This window comes from Hypanus sabinus, chromosome 11, assembly GCF_030144855.1.
Source record: "Hypanus sabinus isolate sHypSab1 chromosome 11, sHypSab1.hap1, whole genome shotgun sequence".
Lineage (NCBI taxonomy): Eukaryota > Metazoa > Chordata > Chondrichthyes > Myliobatiformes > Dasyatidae > Hypanus > Hypanus sabinus.
The window spans coordinates 93,055,906-93,076,487 of NC_082716.1; positions in this window are offsets into that span (position 1 = coordinate 93,055,906).

Sequence of the window (20,582 nt, forward strand, 5' to 3'; positions counted from 1 at the left end):
TTCTGGAGGATAGGTAGCACACTCATAAAATTGTTTGCAAACAACTCTAAATCATATGGCTAGTGTGCTAACAATGTTTACACCATGTTAGCACATAGTAGCTATCAGCAAAATTGAACTGTATACTCAATTGAGTTGAATCAATTACTTTCTATTCAATGCATTCTGTGGTAAGGTTGTGTACATAACTACACTGGGTGGTTTGGAACAGTATAGATATTGCATGTAGAGTGCTCAGTGCCATGGAATACTCCAAAGCAAGCTGAATTCAGTAACCTACCTGGTACCATTTACACTGTGGTGGCCATTAACTTGGTTCAATTCTGCAAAGGCTAAAGTTCCACTGTGTAGAGAAGGTAAAGATACTGAAAGTAACTGCTGGAGCATAGGTAGCACACTCATAAAATTGGTTGCAGACATCGCTAAATCATATGGATAGTGTGCTAACAATGTTTACATCATGTTAGCACATAGTAGTTATCAGCAAAATTGAACTATACGCTCCTTCGAGTAGAATGCATTACTTTATATTCAATGCATTCTGTGGTAAGGTAATGTACATAACTACTCTGGGTGGTTTGGAACTGTATAGATATTGCATGTAGAGTGCTCAGTACCGTGAAAAACTCCAATGCAAGCTGAATTCAGTAACCTACCTGGTACCATTTACAGTGGAACAGCCATTGACTTGGTTCAATTCTGCAAAGGCTAAAGTTCCACTGTGTAGAGAAGGTAATGTTACTGAAAGTAACTTCTGGAGAATAGTTAGCACACTCATAAAATTGGTTGCAAATAACTCTAAATCATATGGCTAGTGTGCTAACAATGTTTACATCATGTTAGCACATAGTAGCTATCAGCAAAATTGAACTGTATACTCAATTGAGTTGAATCAATTACTTTCTATTCAATGCATTCTGTGGTAAGGTTGTGTACATAACTACACTGGGTGGTTTGGAACAGTATAGATATTGCATGTAGAGTGCTCAGTGCCATGGAATACTCCAAAGCAAGCTGAATTCAGTAACCTACCTGGTACCATTTACACTGTGGTGGCCATTGACTTGGTTCAATTCTGCAAAGGCTAAAGTTCCACTGTGTAGAGAAGGTAATGGTACTGAAAGTAACTTCTGGAGAATAGTTAGCACACATAAAATTGGTTGCAAACAACTCTAAATCATATGGCTAGTGTGCTAACAATGTTTACATCATGTTAGCACATAGTAGTTATCAGCAAAATTGAACTGTACACTCCATTGACTTGAATGCATTACTTTCTATTCAATGCATTCTGTGGTAGGGTTGTGTACATAACTACACTGGGTGGTTTGGAACTGTATAGATATTGCATGTAGAGTGCTCAGTGACATGGAATACTCCAATGCAAGCTGAATTCAGTAACCTACCTGGTACCATTTACACTGTGGTGGCCATTGACTTGGTTCAATTCTGCAAAGGCTAAAGTTCCACTGTGTAGAGAAGGTAAAGATACTGAAAGTAACTTCTGGAGCATAGGTAGCACACTCATAAAATTGGTTGCAGACATCGCTAAATCATATGGATAGTGTGCTAACAATGTTTACATCATGTTAGCACATAGTAGTTATCAGATAAATTGAACTGTACACTCCATTGAGTTGAATGCATTACTTTCTTTTCAATGCATTCTGTGGTAAGGTTGTGTACATAACTACTCTGGGTGATTTGGAACTGTATAGATATTGTATGTAGAGTGCTCAGTGCCATGGAAAACTCCAATGCAAGCTGAATTCTGTAACCTACCTGGTACCATTTACTTTGGATCAGCCACTGACTTGGCTTACTTCTGCAAAGGCTAAAGTTCCACTGTGTAGAGAAGGTAAAGTTACTGAAAGTAACTTCTGGAGCATAGGAAGCACACTCATAACATTGGTTGCAAATAACTCTAAATCATATGGCTAGTTTGCTAACAATGTTTACATCATGTTAGCACATAGTAGCTATCAGCAAAATTGAACTGTATACTCAATTGAGTTGAATCAATTACTTTCTATTCAATGCATTCTGTGGTAAGGTTGTGTACATAACTACACTGGGTGGTTTGGAACAGTATAGATATTGCATGTAGAGTGCTCAGTGCCATGGAATACTCCAAAGCAAGCTGAATTCAGTAACCTACCTGGTACCATTTACACTGTGGTGGCCATTGACTTGGTTCAATTCTGCAAAGGCTAAAGTTCCACTGTGTAGAGAAGGTAATGTTACTGAAAGTAACTTCTGGAGCATAGGTAGCACACTCATAAAATTGGTTGCAGACATCGCTAAATCATATGGATAGTGTGCTAACAATGTTTACATCATGTTAGCACATAGTAGTTATCAGATAAATTGAACTGTACACTCCATTGAGTTGAATGCATTACTTTCTTTTCAATGCATTCTGTGGTAAGGTTGTGTACATAACTACTCTGGGTGATTTGGAACTGTATAGATATTGTATGTAGAGTGCTCAGTGCTATGGAAAACTCCAATGCAAGCTGAATTCTGTAACCTACCTGGTACCATTTACTTTGGATCAGCCACTGACTTGGCTTACTTCTGCAAAGGCTAAAGTTCCACTGTGTAGAGAAGGTAAAGTTACTGAAAGTAACTTCTGGAGCATAGGTAGCACACTCATAACATTGGTTGCAAATAACTCTAAATCATATGGCTAGTGTGCTAACAATGTTTACATCATGTTAGCACATAGTAGTTATCAGCAAAATTGAACTATACGCTCCTTCGAGTAGAATGCATTACTTTATATTCAATGCATTCTGTGGTAAGGTTATGTACATAACTACTCTGGGTGGTTTGGAACTGTATAGATATTGCATGTAGAGTGCTCAGTACCGTGAAAAACTCCAATGCAAGCTGAATTCAGTAACCTACCTGGTACCATTTACAGTGGAACAGCCATTGACTTGGTTCAATTCTGCAAAGGCTAAACTTCCACTGTGTAGAGGAATGTTACTGAAAGTAACTTCTGGAGGATAGGTAGCACACTCATAAAATTGTTTGCAAACAACTCTAAATCATATGGCTAGTGTGCTAACAATGTTTACATCATGTTAGCACATAGTAGCTATCAGCAAAATTGAACTGTATACTCAATTGAGTTGAATCAATTACTTTCTATTCAATGCATTCTGTGGTAAGGTTGTGTACATAACTACACTGGGTGGTTTGGAACAGTATAGATATTGCATGTAGAGTGCTCAGTGCCATGGAATACTCCAAAGCAAGCTGAATTCAGTAACCTACCTGGTACCATTTACACTGTGGTGGCCATTAACTTGGTTCAATTCTGCAAAGGCTAAAGTTCCACTGTGTAGAGAAGGTAAAGATACTGAAAGTAACTTCTGGAGCATAGGTAGCACACTCATAAAATTGGTTGCAGACATCGCTAAATCATATGGATAGTGTGCTAACAATGTTTACATCATGTTAGCACATAGTAGTTATCAGCAAAATTGAACTATACGCTCCTTCGAGTAGAATGCATTACTTTATATTCAATGCATTCTGTGGTAAGGTAATGTACATAACTACTCTGGGTGGTTTGGAACTGTATAGATATTGCATGTAGAGTGCTCAGTACCGTGAAAAACTCCAATGCAAGCTGAATTCAGTAACCTACCTGGTACCATTTACAGTGGAACAGCCATTGACTTGGTTCAATTCTGCAAAGGCTAAAGTTCCACTGTGTAGAGAAGGTAATGTTACTGAAAGTAACTTCTGGAGAATAGTTAGCACACTCATAAAATTGGTTGCAAATAACTCTAAATCATATGGCTAGTGTGCTAACAATGTTTACATCATGTTAGCACATAGTAGCTATCAGCAAAATTGAACTGTATACTCAATTGAGTTGAATCAATTACTTTCTATTCAATGCATTCTGTGGTAAGGTTGTGTACATAACTACACTGGGTGGTTTGGAACAGTATAGATATTGCATGTAGAGTGCTCAGTGCCATGGAATACTCCAAAGCAAGCTGAATTCAGTAACCTACCTGGTACCATTTACACTGTGGTGGCCATTGACTTGGTTCAATTCTGCAAAGGCTAAAGTTCCACTGTGTAGAGAAGGTAATGGTACTGAAAGTAACTTCTGGAGAATAGTTAGCACACATAAAATTGGTTGCAAATAACTCTAAATCATATGGCTAGTGTGCAAACAATGTTTACATCATGTTAGCACATAGTAGTTATCTGCAAAATTGAACTGTACACTCCATTGAGTTGAATGCATTACTTTCTTTTCAATGCATTCTGTGGTAAGGTTTTGTACATAACTACACTGGGTGGTTTGGAACTGTATAGATATTGCATGTAGAGTGCTCAGTGCCATGGAATACTCCAATGCAAGCTGAATTCAGTAACCTACCTGGTACCATTTACTTTGGATCAGCCACTGACTTGGCTTACTTCTGCAAAGGCTAAAGTTCCACTGTGTAGAGAAGGTAAAGATACTGAAAGTAACTTCTGGAGCATAGGTAGCACACTCATAAAATTGTTTGCAGACATCGCTAAATCATATGGATAGTGTGCTAACAAATTTTACATCATATTAGCACATAGTAGTTATCAGCAAAATTGAACTATACGCTCCTTCGAGTAGAATGCATTACTTTATATTCAATGCATTCTGTGGTAAGGTTATGTACATAACTACTCTGGGTGGTTTGGAACTGTATAGATATTGCATGTAGAGTGCTCAGTACCGTGAAAAACTCCAATGCAAGCTGAATTCAGTAACCTACCTGGTACCATTTACATGGAACAGCCATTGACTTGGTTCAATTCTGCAAAGGCTAAAGTTCCACTGTGTAGAGAAGGTAATGTTACTGAAAGTAACTTCTGGAGGATAGGTAGCACACTCATAAAATTGTTTGCAAACAACTCTAAATCATATGGCTAGTGTGCTAACAATGTTTACATCATGTTAGCACATAGTAGCTATCAGCAAAATTGAACTGTATACTCAATTGAGTTGAATCAATTACTTTCTATTCAATGCATTCTGTGGTAAGGTTGTGTACATAACTACACTGGGTGGTTTGGAACAGTATAGATATTGCATGTAGAGTGCTCAGTGCCATGGAATACTCCAATGCAAGCTGAATTCAGTAACCTACCTGGTACCATTTACACTGTGGTGGCCATTGACTTGGTTCAATTCTGCAAAGGCTAAAGTTCCACTGTGTAGAGAAGGTAATGTTACTGAAAGTAACTTCTGGAGAATAGTTAGCACACTCATAAAATTGGTTGCAAATAACTCTAAATCATATGGCTAGTGTGCAAACAATGTTTACATCATGTTAGCACATAGTAGTTATCAGCAAAATTGAACTGTACACTCCATTGAGTTGAATGCATTACTTTCTTTTCAATGCATTCTGTGGTAAGGTTTTGTACATAACTACACTGGGTGGTTTGGAACAGTATAGATATTGCATGTAGAGTGCTCAGTGCCATGGAATACTCCAAAGCAAGCTGAATTCAGTAACCTACCTGGTACCATTTACACTGTGGTGGCCATTGACTTGGTTCAATTCTGCAAAGGCTAAAGTTCCACTGTGTAGAGAAGGTAATGTTACTGAAAGTAACTTCTGGAGCATAGGTAGCACACTCATAACATTGGTTGCAAATAACTCTAAATCATATGGCTAGTGTGCTAACAAAGTTTACATCATGTTAGCACATAGTAGTTATCAGCAAAATTGAACTATACGCTCCTTCGAGTAGAATGCATTACTTTATATTCAATGCATTCTGTGGTAAGGTTATGTACATAACTACTCTGGGTGGTTTGGAACTGTATAGATATTGCATGTAGAGTGCTCAGTACCGTGAAAAACTCCAATGCAAGCTGAATTCAGTAACCTACCTGGTACCATTTACAGTGGAACAGCCATTGACTTGGTTCAATTCTGCAAAGGCTAAAGTTCCACTTTGTAGAGAAGGTAATGTTACTGAAAGTAACTTCTGGAGGATAGGTAGCACACTCATAAAATTGTTTGCAAACAACTCTAAATCATATGGCTAGTGTGCTAACAATGTTTACATCATGTTAGCACATAGTAGCTATCAGCAAAATTGAACTGCATACTCAATTGAGTTGAATTAATTACTTTCTATTCAATGCATTCTGTGGTAAGGTTGTGTACATAACTACACTGGGTGGTTTGGAACAGTATAGATATTGCATGTAGAGTGCTCAGTGCCATGGAATACTCCAATGCAAGCTGAATTCAGTAACCTACCTGGTACCATTTACACTGTGGTGGCCATTGACTTGGTTCAATTCTGCAAAGGCTAAAGTTCCACTGTGTAGAGAAGGTAATGTTACTGAAAGTAACTTCTGGAGAATAGTTAGCACACTCATAAAATTGGTTGCAAACAACTCTAATTCATATGGCTAGTGTGCAAACAATGTTTACATCATGTTAGCACATAGTAGTTATCAGAAAAATTGAACTGTACACTCCTTCGAGTAGAATGAATTACTTTCTATTCAATGCATTCTGCGGTAAGGTTGTGTACATAACTACCCTGGGTGATTTGGAAATGTGTAGATATTGCATGTAGAGTGCTCAGTGCCTTGGAAAACTTCAATGCAAGCTGAATTCAGTAACCTACCTGGTACCATTTACAGTGGAACAGCCATTCACTTGGTTCAATTATGCAAAGGCTAAAGTTCCACTGTGTAGAGAAGGTAATGTTACTGAAAGTAACTTCTGGAGAATAGGTAGCAAACTCATAAAATTGGTTGCAAACAACTCTAAATCATATGGCTAGTGTGCTAACAATGTTTACATCATGTTAGCACATAGTAGTTATCAGCAAAATTGAACTGTACACTCCATTAAGTTGAATGCATTACTTTCTATTCAATACATTCTGTGGTAAGGTTGTGTGCATAACTACTCTGGGTGATTTGGAACTGTATAGATATTGCATGTAGAGTTCTCAGTGCCATGGAAAACTCCAATGCAAGCTGAATTCAGTAACCTGCCTGGTACCATTTACAGTGGAACAGCCATTGACTTGGTTCAATTTTCTTTCTTTCTTTCTTTCTTTCTTTTTTTTCTAAGGGGTAGTTAGGGGGGAGGGGTTAAGGGGAGGGGGTATGGGTTATATACATTGTTTTTTTTTTCATACTTTGTAATCATTTAAAAATGCAATAAAAAATTATTAAAAAAAAAAAAAAAAAAAAAAAAAAATTATGCAAAGGCTAAAGTTCCACTGTGTAGAGAAGGTAAAGTTACTGAAAGTAACTTCTGGAGCATAGGTAGCACACTCATAAAATTGGTTGCAAATAACTCTAAATCATATGGCTAGTGTGCTAACAATGTTTACATCATGTTAGCACATAGTAGTTATCAGCAAAATTGAACTGTACGCTCCTTCGAGTAGAATGCATTACTTTATATTCAATGCATTCTGTGGTAAGGTTATGTACATAACTACTCTGGGTGGTTTGGAACTGTATAGATATTGCATGTAGAGTGCTCAGTACCGTGAAAAACTCCAATGCAAGCTGAATTCAGTAACCTACCTGGTACCATTTACAGTGGAACAGCCATTGACTTGGTTCAATTCTGCAAAGGCTAAAGTTCCACTGTGTAGAGGTAATGTTACTGAAAGTAACTTCTGGAGAATAGGTAGCACACTCTTAAAATTGTTTGCAAACAACTCTAAATCATATGGCTAGTGTGCTAACAATGTTTACATCATGTTAGCACATAGTAGCTATCAGCAAAATTGAACTGTATACTCAATTGAGTTGAATCAATTACTTTCTATTCAATGCATTCTGTGGTAAGGTTGTGTACATAACTACACTGGGTGGTTTGGAACAGTATAGATATTGCATGTAGAGTGCTCAGTGCCATGGAATACTCCAATGCAAGCTGAATTCAGTAACCTATCTGGTACCATTTACACTGTGGTGGCCATTGACTTGGTTCAATTCTGCAAAGGCTAAAGTTCCACTGTGTAGAGAAGGTAATGTTACTGAAAGTAACTTCTGGAGAATAGTTAGCACACTCATAAAATTGGTTGCAAACAACTCTAAATCATATGGCTAGTGTGCAAACAATGTTTACATCATGTTAGCACATAGTAGTTATCAGCAAAATTGAACTGTACACTCCATTGAGTTGAATGCATTACTTTCTTTTCAATGCATTCTGTGGTAAGGTTTTGTACATAACTACACTGGGTGGTTTGGAACTGTATAGATATTGCATGTAGAGTGCTCAGTGCCATGGAATACTCCAATGCAAGCTGAATTCAGTAACCTACCTGGTACCATTTACTTTGGATCAGCCACTGACTTGGCTTACTTCTGCAAAGGCTAAAGTTCCACTGTGTAGAGAAGGTAAAGTTACTGAAAGTAACTTCTGGAGCATAGGTAGCACACTCATAAAATTGGTTGCAGACATCGCTAAATCATATGGATAGTGTGCTAACAATGTTTACATCATGTTAGCACATAGTAGTTATCAGCAAAATTGAACTGTACGCTCCTTCGAGTAGAATGCATTACTTTATATTCAATGCATTCTGTGGTAAGGTTATGTACATAACTACTCTGGGTGGTTTGGAACTGTATAGATATTGCATGTAGAGTGCTCAGTACCGTGAAAAACTCCAATGCAAGCTGAATTCAGTAACCTACCTGGTACCATTTACAGTGGAACAGCCATTGACTTGGTTCAATTCTGCAAAGGCTAAAGTTCCACTGTGTAGAGGTAATGTTACTGAAAGTAACTTCTGGAGAATAGGTAGCACACTCTTAAAATTGTTTGCAAACAACTCTAAATCATATGGCTAGTGTGCTAACAATGTTTACATCATGTTAGCACATAGTAGCTATCAGCAAAATTGAACTGTATACTCAATTGAGTTGAATCAATTACTTTCTATTCAATGCATTCTGTGGTAAGGTTGTGTACATAACTACACTGGGTGGTTTGGAACAGTATAGATATTGCATGTAGAGTGCTCAGTGCCATGGAATACTCCAATGCAAGCTGAATTCAGTAACCTATCTGGTACCATTTACACTGTGGTGGCCATTGACTTGGTTCAATTCTGCAAAGGCTAAAGTTCCACTGTGTAGAGAAGGTAATGTTACTGAAAGTAACTTCTGGAGAATAGTTAGCACACTCATAAAATTGGTTGCAAACAACTCTAAATCATATGGCTAGTGTGCAAACAATGTTTACATCATGTTAGCACATAGTAGTTATCAGCAAAATTGAACTGTACACTCCATTGAGTTGAATGCATTACTTTCTTTTCAATGCATTCTGTGGTAAGGTTTTGTACATAACTACACTGGGTGGTTTGGAACTGTATAGATATTGCATGTAGAGTGCTCAGTGCCATGGAATACTCCAATGCAAGCTGAATTCAGTAACCTACCTGGTACCATTTACTTTGGATCAGCCACTGACTTGGCTTACTTCTGCAAAGGCTAAAGTTCCACTGTGTAGAGAAGGTAAAGTTACTGAAAGTAACTTCTGGAGCATAGGTAGCACACTCATAAAATTGGTTGCAGACATCGCTAAATCATATGGATAGTGTGCTAACAATGTTTACATCATGTTAGCACATAGTAGTTATCAGATAAATTGAACTGTACACTCCATTGAGTTGAATGCATTACTTTCTTTTCAATGCATTCTGTGGTAAGGTTATGTACATAACTACTCTGGATGGTTTGGAACTGTATAGATATTGCATGTAGAGTGCTCAGTACCGTGAAAAACTCCAATGCAAGCTGAATTCAGTAACCTACCTGGTACCATTTACAGTGGAACAGCCATTGACTTGGTTCAATTCTGCAAAGGCTAAAGTTCCACTGTGTAGAGGTAATGTTACTGAAAGTAACTTCTGGAGAATAGGTAGCACACTCTTAAAATTGTTTGCAAACAACTCTAAATCATATGGCTAGTGTGCTAACAATGTTTACATCATGTTAGCACATAGTAGCTATCAGCAAAATTGAACTGTATACTCAATTGAGTTGAATCAATTACTTTCTATTCAATGCATTCTGTGGTAAGGTTGTGTACATAACTACACTGGGTGGTTTGGAACAGTATAGATATTGCATGTAGAGTGCTCAGTGCCATGGAATACTCCAATGCAAGCTGAATTCAGTAACCTATCTGGTACCATTTACACTGTGGTGGCCATTGACTTGGTTCAATTCTGCAAAGGCTAAAGTTCCACTGTGTAGAGAAGGTAATGTTACTGAAAGTAACTTCTGGAGAATAGTTAGCACACTCATAAAATTGGTTGCAAACAACTCTAAATCATATGGCTAGTGTGCAAACAATGTTTACATCATGTTAGCACATAGTAGTTATCAGCAAAATTGAACTGTACACTCCATTGAGTTGAATGCATTACTTTCTTTTCAATGCATTCTGTGGTAAGGTTTTGTACATAACTACACTGGGTGGTTTGGAACTGTATAGATATTGCATGTAGAGTGCTCAGTGCCATGGAATACTCCAATGCAAGCTGAATTCAGTAACCTACCTGGTACCATTTACTTTGGATCAGCCACTGACTTGGCTTACTTCTGCAAAGGCTAAAGTTCCACTGTGTAGAGAAGGTAAAGATACTGAAAGTAACTTCTGGAGCATAGGTAGCACACTCATAAAATTGGTTGCAGACATCGCTAAATCATATGGATAGTGTGCTAACAATGTTTACATCATGTTAGCACATAGTAGTTATCAGATAAATTGAACTGTACACTCCATTGAGTTGAATGCATTACTTTCTTTTCAATGCATTCTGTGGTAAGGTTGTGTACATAACTACTCTGGGTGATTTGGAACTGTATAGATATTGTATGTAGAGTGCTCAGTGCCATGGAAAACTCCAATGCAAGCTGAATTCTGTAACCTACCTGGTACCATTTACAGTGGAACAGCCATTGACTTGGTTCAATTCTGCAAAGGCTAAAGTTCCACTGTGTAGAGGTAATGTTACTGAAAGTAACTTCTGGAGGATAGGTAGCACACTCATAAAATTGTTTGCAAACAACTCTAAATCATATGGCTAGTGTGCTAAGAATGTTTACATCATGTTAGCACATAGTAGCTATCAGCAAAATTGAACTGTATACTCAATTGAGTTGAATCAATTACTTTCTATTCAATGCATTCTGTGGTAAGGTTGTGTACATAACTACACTGGGTGGTTTGGAACAGTATAGATATTGCATGTAGAGTGCTCAGTGCCATGGAATACTCCAATGCAAGCTGAATTCAGTAACCTACCTGGTACCATTTACACTGTGGTGGCCATTGACTTGGTTCAATTCTGCAAAGGCTAAAGTTCCACTGTGTAGAGAAGGTAATGTTACTGAAAGTAACTTCTGGAGAATAGGTAGCACACTCATAAAATTGGTTGCAGACATCGCTAAATCATATGGATAGTGTGCTAACAATGTTTACATCATGTTAGCACATAGTAGTTATCAGATAAATTGAACTGTACGCTCCTTCGAGTAGAATGCATTACTTTATATTCAATGCATTCTGTGGTAAGGCTATGTACATAACTACTCTGGGTGGTTTGGAACTGTATAGATATTGCATGTAGAGTGCTCAGTACCGTGAAAAACTCCAATGCAAGCTGAATTCAGTAACCTACCTGGTACCATTTACAGTGGAACAGCCATTGACTTGGTTCAATTCTGCAAAGGCTAAAGTTCCACTGTGTAGAGGTAATGTTACTGAAAGTAACTTCTGGAGAATAGGTAGCACACTCTTAAAATTGTTTGCAAACAACTCTAAATCATATGGCTAGTGTGCTAACAATGTTTACATCATGTTAGCACATAGTAGCTATCAGCAAAATTGAACTGTATACTCAATTGAGTTGAATCAATTACTTTCTATTCAATGCATTCTGTGGTAAGGTTGTGTACATAACTACACTGGGTGGTTTGGAACAGTATAGATATTGCATGTAGAGTGCTCAGTGCCATGGAATACTCCAATGCAAGCTGAATTCAGTAACCTATCTGGTACCATTTACACTGTGGTGGCCATTGACTTGGTTCAATTCTGCAAAGGCTAAAGTTCCACTGTGTAGAGAAGGTAATGTTACTGAAAGTAACTTCTGGAGAATAGTTAGCACACTCATAAAATTGGTTGCAAACAACTCTAAATCATATGGCTAGTGTGCAAACAATGTTTACATCATGTTAGCACATAGTAGTTATCAGCAAAATTGAACTGTACACTCCATTGAGTTGAATGCATTACTTTCTTTTCAATGCATTCTGTGGTAAGGTTTTGTACATAACTACACTGGGTGGTTTGGAACTGTATAGATATTGCATGTAGAGTGCTCAGTGCCATGGAATACTCCAATGCAAGCTGAATTCAGTAACCTACCTGGTACCATTTACTTTGGATCAGCCACTGACTTGGCTTACTTCTGCAAAGGCTAAAGTTCCACTGTGTAGAGAAGGTAAAGATACTGAAAGTAACTTCTGGAGCGTAGGTAGCACACTCATAAAATTGGTTGCAGACATCGCTAAATCATATGGATAGTGTGCTAACAATGTTTACATCATGTTAGCACATAGTAGTTATCAGATAAATTGAACTGTACACTCCATTGAGTTGAATGCATTACTTTCTTTTCAATGCATTCTGTGGTAAGGTTATGTACATAACTACTCTGGATGGTTTGGAACTGTATAGATATTGCATGTAGAGTGCTCAGTACCGTGAAAAACTCCAATGCAAGCTGAATTCAGTAACCTACCTGGTACCATTTACAGTGGAACAGCCATTGACTTGGTTCAATTCTGCAAAGGCTAAAGTTCCACTGTGTAGAGGTAATGTTACTGAAAGTAACTTCTGGAGAATAGGTAGCACACTCTTAAAATTGTTTGCAAACAACTCTAAATCATATGGCTAGTGTGCTAACAATGTTTACATCATGTTAGCACATAGTAGCTATCAGCAAAATTGAACTGTATACTCAATTGAGTTGAATCAATTACTTTCTATTCAATGCATTCTGTGGTAAGGTTGTGTACATAACTACACTGGGTGGTTTGGAACAGTATAGATATTGCATGTAGAGTGCTCAGTGCCATGGAATACTCCAATGCAAGCTGAATTCAGTAACCTACCTGGTACCATTTACACTGTGGTGGCCATTGACTTGGTTCAATTCTGCAAAGGCTAAAGTTCCACTGTGTAGAGAAGGTAATGTTACTGAAAGTAACTTCTGGAGAATAGTTAGCACACTCATAAAATTGGTTGCAACAACTCTAATTCATATGGCTAGTGTGCAAACAATGTTTACATCATGTTAGCACATAGTAGTTATCAGAAAAATTGAACTGTACACTCCTTCGAGTAGAATGAATTACTTTCTATTCAATGCATTCTGCGGTAAGGTTGTGTACATAACTACCCTGGGTGATTTGGAAATGTGTAGATATTGCATGTAGAGTGCTCAGTGCCTTGGAAAACTTCAATGCAAGCTGAATTCAGTAACCTACCTGGTACCATTTACAGTGGAACAGCCATTCACTTGGTTCAATTATGCAAAGGCTAAAGTTCCACTGTGTAGAGAAGGTAATGTTACTGAAAGTAACTTCTGGAGAATAGGTAGCACACTCATAAAATTGGTTGCAAACAACTCTAAATCATATGGCTAGTGTGCTAACAATGTTTACATCATGTTAGCACATAGTAGTTATCAGCAAAATTGAACTGTACACTCCATTAAGTTGAATGCATTACTTTCTATTCAATACATTCTGTGGTAAGGTTGTGTGCATAACTACTCTGGGTGATTTGGAACTGTATAGATATTGCATGTAGAGTTCTCAGTGCCATGGAAAACTCCAATGCAAGCTGAATTCAGTAACCTGCCTGGTACCATTTACAGTGGAACAGCCATTGACTTGGTTCAATTATGCAAAGGCTAAAGTTCCACTGTGTAGAGAAGGTAAAGTTACTGAAAGTAACTTCTGGAGCATAGGTAGCACACTCATAAAATTGGTTGCAAATAACTCTAAATCATATGGCTAGTGTGCTAACAATGTTTACATCATGTTAGCACATAGTAGTTATCAGCAAAATTGAACTGTACGCTCCTTCGAGTAGAATGCATTACTTTATATTCAATGCATTCTGTGGTAAGGTTATGTACATAACTACTCTGGGTGGTTTGGAACTGTATAGATATTGCATGTAGAGTGCTCAGTACCGTGAAAAACTCCAATGCAAGCTGAATTCAGTAACCTACCTGGTACCATTTACAGTGGAACAGCCATTGACTTGGTTCAATTCTGCAAAGGCTAAAGTTCCACTGTGTAGAGGTAATGTTACTGAAAGTAACTTCTGGAGAATAGGTAGCACACTCTTAAAATTGTTTGCAAACAACTCTAAATCATATGGCTAGTGTGCTAACAATGTTTACATCATGTTAGCACATAGTAGCTATCAGCAAAATTGAACTGTATACTCAATTGAGTTGAATCAATTACTTTCTATTCAATGCATTCTGTGGTAAGGTTGTGTACATAACTACACTGGGTGGTTTGGAACAGTATAGATATTGCATGTAGAGTGCTCAGTGCCATGGAATACTCCAATGCAAGCTGAATTCAGTAACCTATCTGGTACCATTTACACTGTGGTGGCCATTGACTTGGTTCAATTCTGCAAAGGCTAAAGTTCCACTGTGTAGAGAAGGTAATGTTACTGAAAGTAACTTCTGGAGAATAGTTAGCACACTCATAAAATTGGTTGCAAACAACTCTAAATCATATGGCTAGTGTGCAAACAATGTTTACATCATGTTAGCACATAGTAGTTATCAGCAAAATTGAACTGTACACTCCATTGAGTTGAATGCATTACTTTCTTTTCAATGCATTCTGTGGTAAGGTTTTGTACATAACTACACTGGGTGGTTTGGAACTGTATAGATATTGCATGTAGAGTGCTCAGTGCCATGGAATACTCCAATGCAAGCTGAATTCAGTAACCTACCTGGTACCATTTACTTTGGATCAGCCACTGACTTGGCTTACTTCTGCAAAGGCTAAAGTTCCACTGTGTAGAGAAGGTAAAGTTACTGAAAGTAACTTCTGGAGCATAGGTAGCACACTCATAAAATTGGTTGCAGACATCGCTAAATCATATGGATAGTGTGCTAACAATGTTTACATCATGTTAGCACATAGTAGTTATCAGCAAAATTGAACTGTACGCTCCTTCGAGTAGAATGCATTACTTTATATTCAATGCATTCTGTGGTAAGGTTATGTACATAACTACTCTGGGTGGTTTGGAACTGTATAGATATTGCATGTAGAGTGCTCAGTACCGTGAAAAACTCCAATGCAAGCTGAATTCAGTAACCTACCTGGTACCATTTACAGTGGAACAGCCATTGACTTGGTTCAATTCTGCAAAGGCTAAAGTTCCACTGTGTAGAGGTAATGTTACTGAAAGTAACTTCTGGAGAATAGGTAGCACACTCTTAAAATTGTTTGCAAACAACTCTAAATCATATGGCTAGTGTGCTAACAATGTTTACATCATGTTAGCACATAGTAGCTATCAGCAAAATTGAACTGTATACTCAATTGAGTTGAATCAATTACTTTCTATTCAATGCATTCTGTGGTAAGGTTGTGTACATAACTACACTGGGTGGTTTGGAACAGTATAGATATTGCATGTAGAGTGCTCAGTGCCATGGAATACTCCAATGCAAGCTGAATTCAGTAACCTATCTGGTACCATTTACACTGTGGTGGCCATTGACTTGGTTCAATTCTGCAAAGGCTAAAGTTCCACTGTGTAGAGAAGGTAATGTTACTGAAAGTAACTTCTGGAGAATAGTTAGCACACTCATAAAATTGGTTGCAAACAACTCTAAATCATATGGCTAGTGTGCAAACAATGTTTACATCATGTTAGCACATAGTAGTTATCAGCAAAATTGAACTGTACACTCCATTGAGTTGAATGCATTACTTTCTTTTCAATGCATTCTGTGGTAAGGTTTTGTACATAACTACACTGGGTGGTTTGGAACTGTATAGATATTGCATGTAGAGTGCTCAGTGCCATGGAATACTCCAATGCAAGCTGAATTCAGTAACCTACCTGGTACCATTTACTTTGGATCAGCCACTGACTTGGCTTACTTCTGCAAAGGCTAAAGTTCCACTGTGTAGAGAAGGTAAAGTTACTGAAAGTAACTTCTGGAGCATAGGTAGCACACTCATAAAATTGGTTGCAGACATCGCTAAATCATATGGATAGTGTGCTAACAATGTTTACATCATGTTAGCACATAGTAGTTATCAGATAAATTGAACTGTACACTCCATTGAGTTGAATGCATTACTTTCTTTTCAATGCATTCTGTGGTAAGGTTATGTACATAACTACTCTGGATGGTTTGGAACTGTATAGATATTGCATGTAGAGTGCTCAGTACCGTGAAAAACTCCAATGCAAGCTGAATTCAGTAACCTACCTGGTACCATTTACAGTGGAACAGCCATTGACTTGGTTCAATTCTGCAAAGGCTAAAGTTCCACTGTGTAGAGGTAATGTTACTGAAAGTAACTTCTGGAGAATAGGTAGCACACTCTTAAAATTGTTTGCAAACAACTCTAAATCATATGGCTAGTGTGCTAACAATGTTTACATCATGTTAGCACATAGTAGCTATCAGCAAAATTGAACTGTATACTCAATTGAGTTGAATCAATTACTTTCTATTCAATGCATTCTGTGGTAAGGTTGTGTACATAACTACACTGGGTGGTTTGGAACAGTATAGATATTGCATGTAGAGTGCTCAGTGCCATGGAATACTCCAATGCAAGCTGAATTCAGTAACCTATCTGGTACCATTTACACTGTGGTGGCCATTGACTTGGTTCAATTCTGCAAAGGCTAAAGTTCCACTGTGTAGAGAAGGTAATGTTACTGAAAGTAACTTCTGGAGAATAGTTAGCACACTCATAAAATTGGTTGCAAACAACTCTAAATCATATGGCTAGTGTGCAAACAATGTTTACATCATGTTAGCACATAGTAGTTATCAGCAAAATTGAACTGTACACTCCATTGAGTTGAATGCATTACTTTCTTTTCAATGCATTCTGTGGTAAGGTTTTGTACATAACTACACTGGGTGGTTTGGAACTGTATAGATATTGCATGTAGAGTGCTCAGTGCCATGGAATACTCCAATGCAAGCTGAATTCAGTAACCTACCTGGTACCATTTACTTTGGATCAGCCACTGACTTGGCTTACTTCTGCAAAGGCTAAAGTTCCACTGTGTAGAGAAGGTAAAGATACTGAAAGTAACTTCTGGAGCATAGGTAGCACACTCATAAAATTGGTTGCAGACATCGCTAAATCATATGGATAGTGTGCTAACAATGTTTACATCATGTTAGCACATAGTAGTTATCAGATAAATTGAACTGTACACTCCATTGAGTTGAATGCATTACTTTCTTTTCAATGCATTCTGTGGTAAGGTTGTGTACATAACTACTCTGGGTGATTTGGAACTGTATAGATATTGTATGTAGAGTGCTCAGTGCCATGGAAAACTCCAATGCAAGCTGAATTCTGTAACCTACCTGGTACCATTTACAGTGGAACAGCCATTGACTTGGTTCAATTCTGCAAAGGCTAAAGTTCCACTGTGTAGAGGTAATGTTACTGAAAGTAACTTCTGGAGGATAGGTAGCACACTCATAAAATTGTTTGCAAACAACTCTAAATCATATGGCTAGTGTGCTAAGAATGTTTACATCATGTTAGCACATAGTAGCTATCAGCAAAATTGAACTGTATACTCAATTGAGTTGAATCAATTACTTTCTATTCAATGCATTCTGTGGTAAGGTTGTGTACATAACTACACTGGGTGGTTTGGAACAGTATAGATATTGCATGTAGAGTGCTCAGTGCCATGGAATACTCCAATGCAAGCTGAATTCAGTAACCTACCTGGTACCATTTACACTGTGGTGGCCATTGACTTGGTTCAATTCTGCAAAGGCTAAAGTTCCACTGTGTAGAGAAGGTAATGTTACTGAAAGTAACTTCTGGAGAATAGGTAGCACACTCATAAAATTGGTTGCAAACAACTCTAAATCATATGGCTAGTGTGCTAACAATGTTTACATCATGTTAGCACATAGTAGTTATCAGCAAAATTGAACTGTACACTCCATTGACTTGAATGCATTACTTTCTATTCAATGCATTCTGTGGTAGGGTTGTGTACATAACTACACTGGGTGGTTTGGAACTGTATAGATATTGCATGTAGAGTGCTCAGTGACATGGAATACTCCAATGCAAGCTGAATTCAGTAACCTACCTGGTACCATTTACACTGTGGTGGCCATTGACGGTTCAATTCTGCAAAGGCTAAAGTTCCACTGTGTAGAGAAGGTAAAGATACTGAAAGTAACTTCTGGAGCATAGGTAGCACACTCATAAAATTGGTTGCAGACATCGCTAAATCATATGGATAGTGTGCTAACAATGTTTACATCATGTTAGCACATAGTAGTTATCAGATAAATTGAACTGTACGCTCCTTCGAGTAGAATGCATTACTTTATATTCAATGCATTCTGTGGTAAGGCTATGTACATAACTACTCTGGGTGGTTTGGAACTGTATAGATATTGCATGTAGAGTGCTCAGTACCGTGAAAAACTCCAATGCAAGCTGAATTCAGTAACCTACCTGGTACCATTTACAGTGGAACAGCCATTGACTTGGTTCAATTCTGCAAAGGCTAAAGTTCCACTGTGTAGAGGTAATGTTACTGAAAGTAACTTCTGGAGAATAGGTAGCACACTCTTAAAATTGTTTGCAAACAACTCTAAATCATATGGCTAGTGTGCTAACAATGTTTACATCATGTTAGCACATAGTAGCTATCAGCAAAATTGAACTGTATACTCAATTGAGTTGAATCAATTACTTTCTATTCAATGCATTCTGTGGTAAGGTTGTGTACATAACTACACTGGGTGGTTTGGAACAGTATAGATATTGCATGTAGAGTGCTCAGTGCCATGGAATACTCCAATGCAAGCTGAATTCAGTAACCTATCTGGTACCATTTACACTGTGGTGGCCATTGACTTGGTTCAATTCTGCAAAGGCTAAAGTTCCACTGTGTAGAGAAGGTAATGTTACTGAAAGTAACTTCTGGAGAATAGTTAGCACACTCATAAAATTGGTTGCAAACAACTCTAAATCATATGGCTAGTGTGCAAACAATGTTTACATCATGTTAGCACATAGTAGTTATCAGCAAAATTGAACTGTACACTCCATTGAGTTGAATGCATTACTTTCTTTTCAATGCATTCTGTGGTAAGGTTTTGTACATAACTACACTGGGTGGTTTGGAACTGTATAGATATTGCATGTAGAGTGCTCAGTGCCATGGAATACTCCAATGCAAGCTGAATTCAGTAACCTACCTGGTACCATTTACTTTGGATCAGCCACTGACTTGGCTTACTTCTGCAAAGGCTAAAGTTCCACTGTGTAGAGAAGGTAAAGATACTGAAAGTAACTTCTGGAGCGTAGGTAGCACACTCATAAAATTGGTTGCAGACATCGCTAAATCATATGGATAGTGTGCTAACAATGTTTACATCATGTTAGCACATAGTAGTTATCAGCAAAATTGAACTGTACGCTCCTTCGAGTAGAATGCATTACTTTATATTCAATGCATTCTGTGGTAAGGTTATGTACATAACTACTCTGGGTGGTTTGGAACTGTATAGATATTGCATGTAGAGTGCTCAGTACCGTGAAAAACTCCAATGCAAGCTGAATTCAGTAACCTACCTGGTACCATTTACAGTGGAACAGCCATTGACTTGGTTCAATTCTGCAAAGGCTAAAGTTCCACTGTGTAGAGGTAATGTTACTGAAAGTAACTTCTGGAGAATAGGTAGCACACTCTTAAAATTGTTTGCAAACAACTCTAAATCATATGGCTAGTGTGCTAACAATGTTTACATCATGTTAGCACATAGTAGCTATCAGCAAAATTGAACTGTATACTCAATTGAGTTGAATCAATTACTTTCTATTCAATGCATTCTGTGGTAAGGTTGTGTACATAACTACACTGGGTGGTTTGGAACAGTATAGATATTGCATGTAGAGTGCTCAGTGCCATGGAATACTCCAATGCAAGCTGAATTCAGTAACCTATCTGGTACCATTTACACTGTGGTGGCCATTGACTTGGTTCAATTCTGCAAAGGCTAAAGTTCCACTGTGTAGAGAAGGTAATGTTACTGAAAGTAACTTCTGGAGAATAGTTAGCACACTCATAAAATTGGTTGCAAACAACTCTAAATCATATGGCTAGTGTGCAAACAATGTTTACATCATGTTAGCACATAGTAGTTATCAGCAAAATTGAACTGTACACTCCATTGAGTTGAATGCATTACTTTCTTTTCAA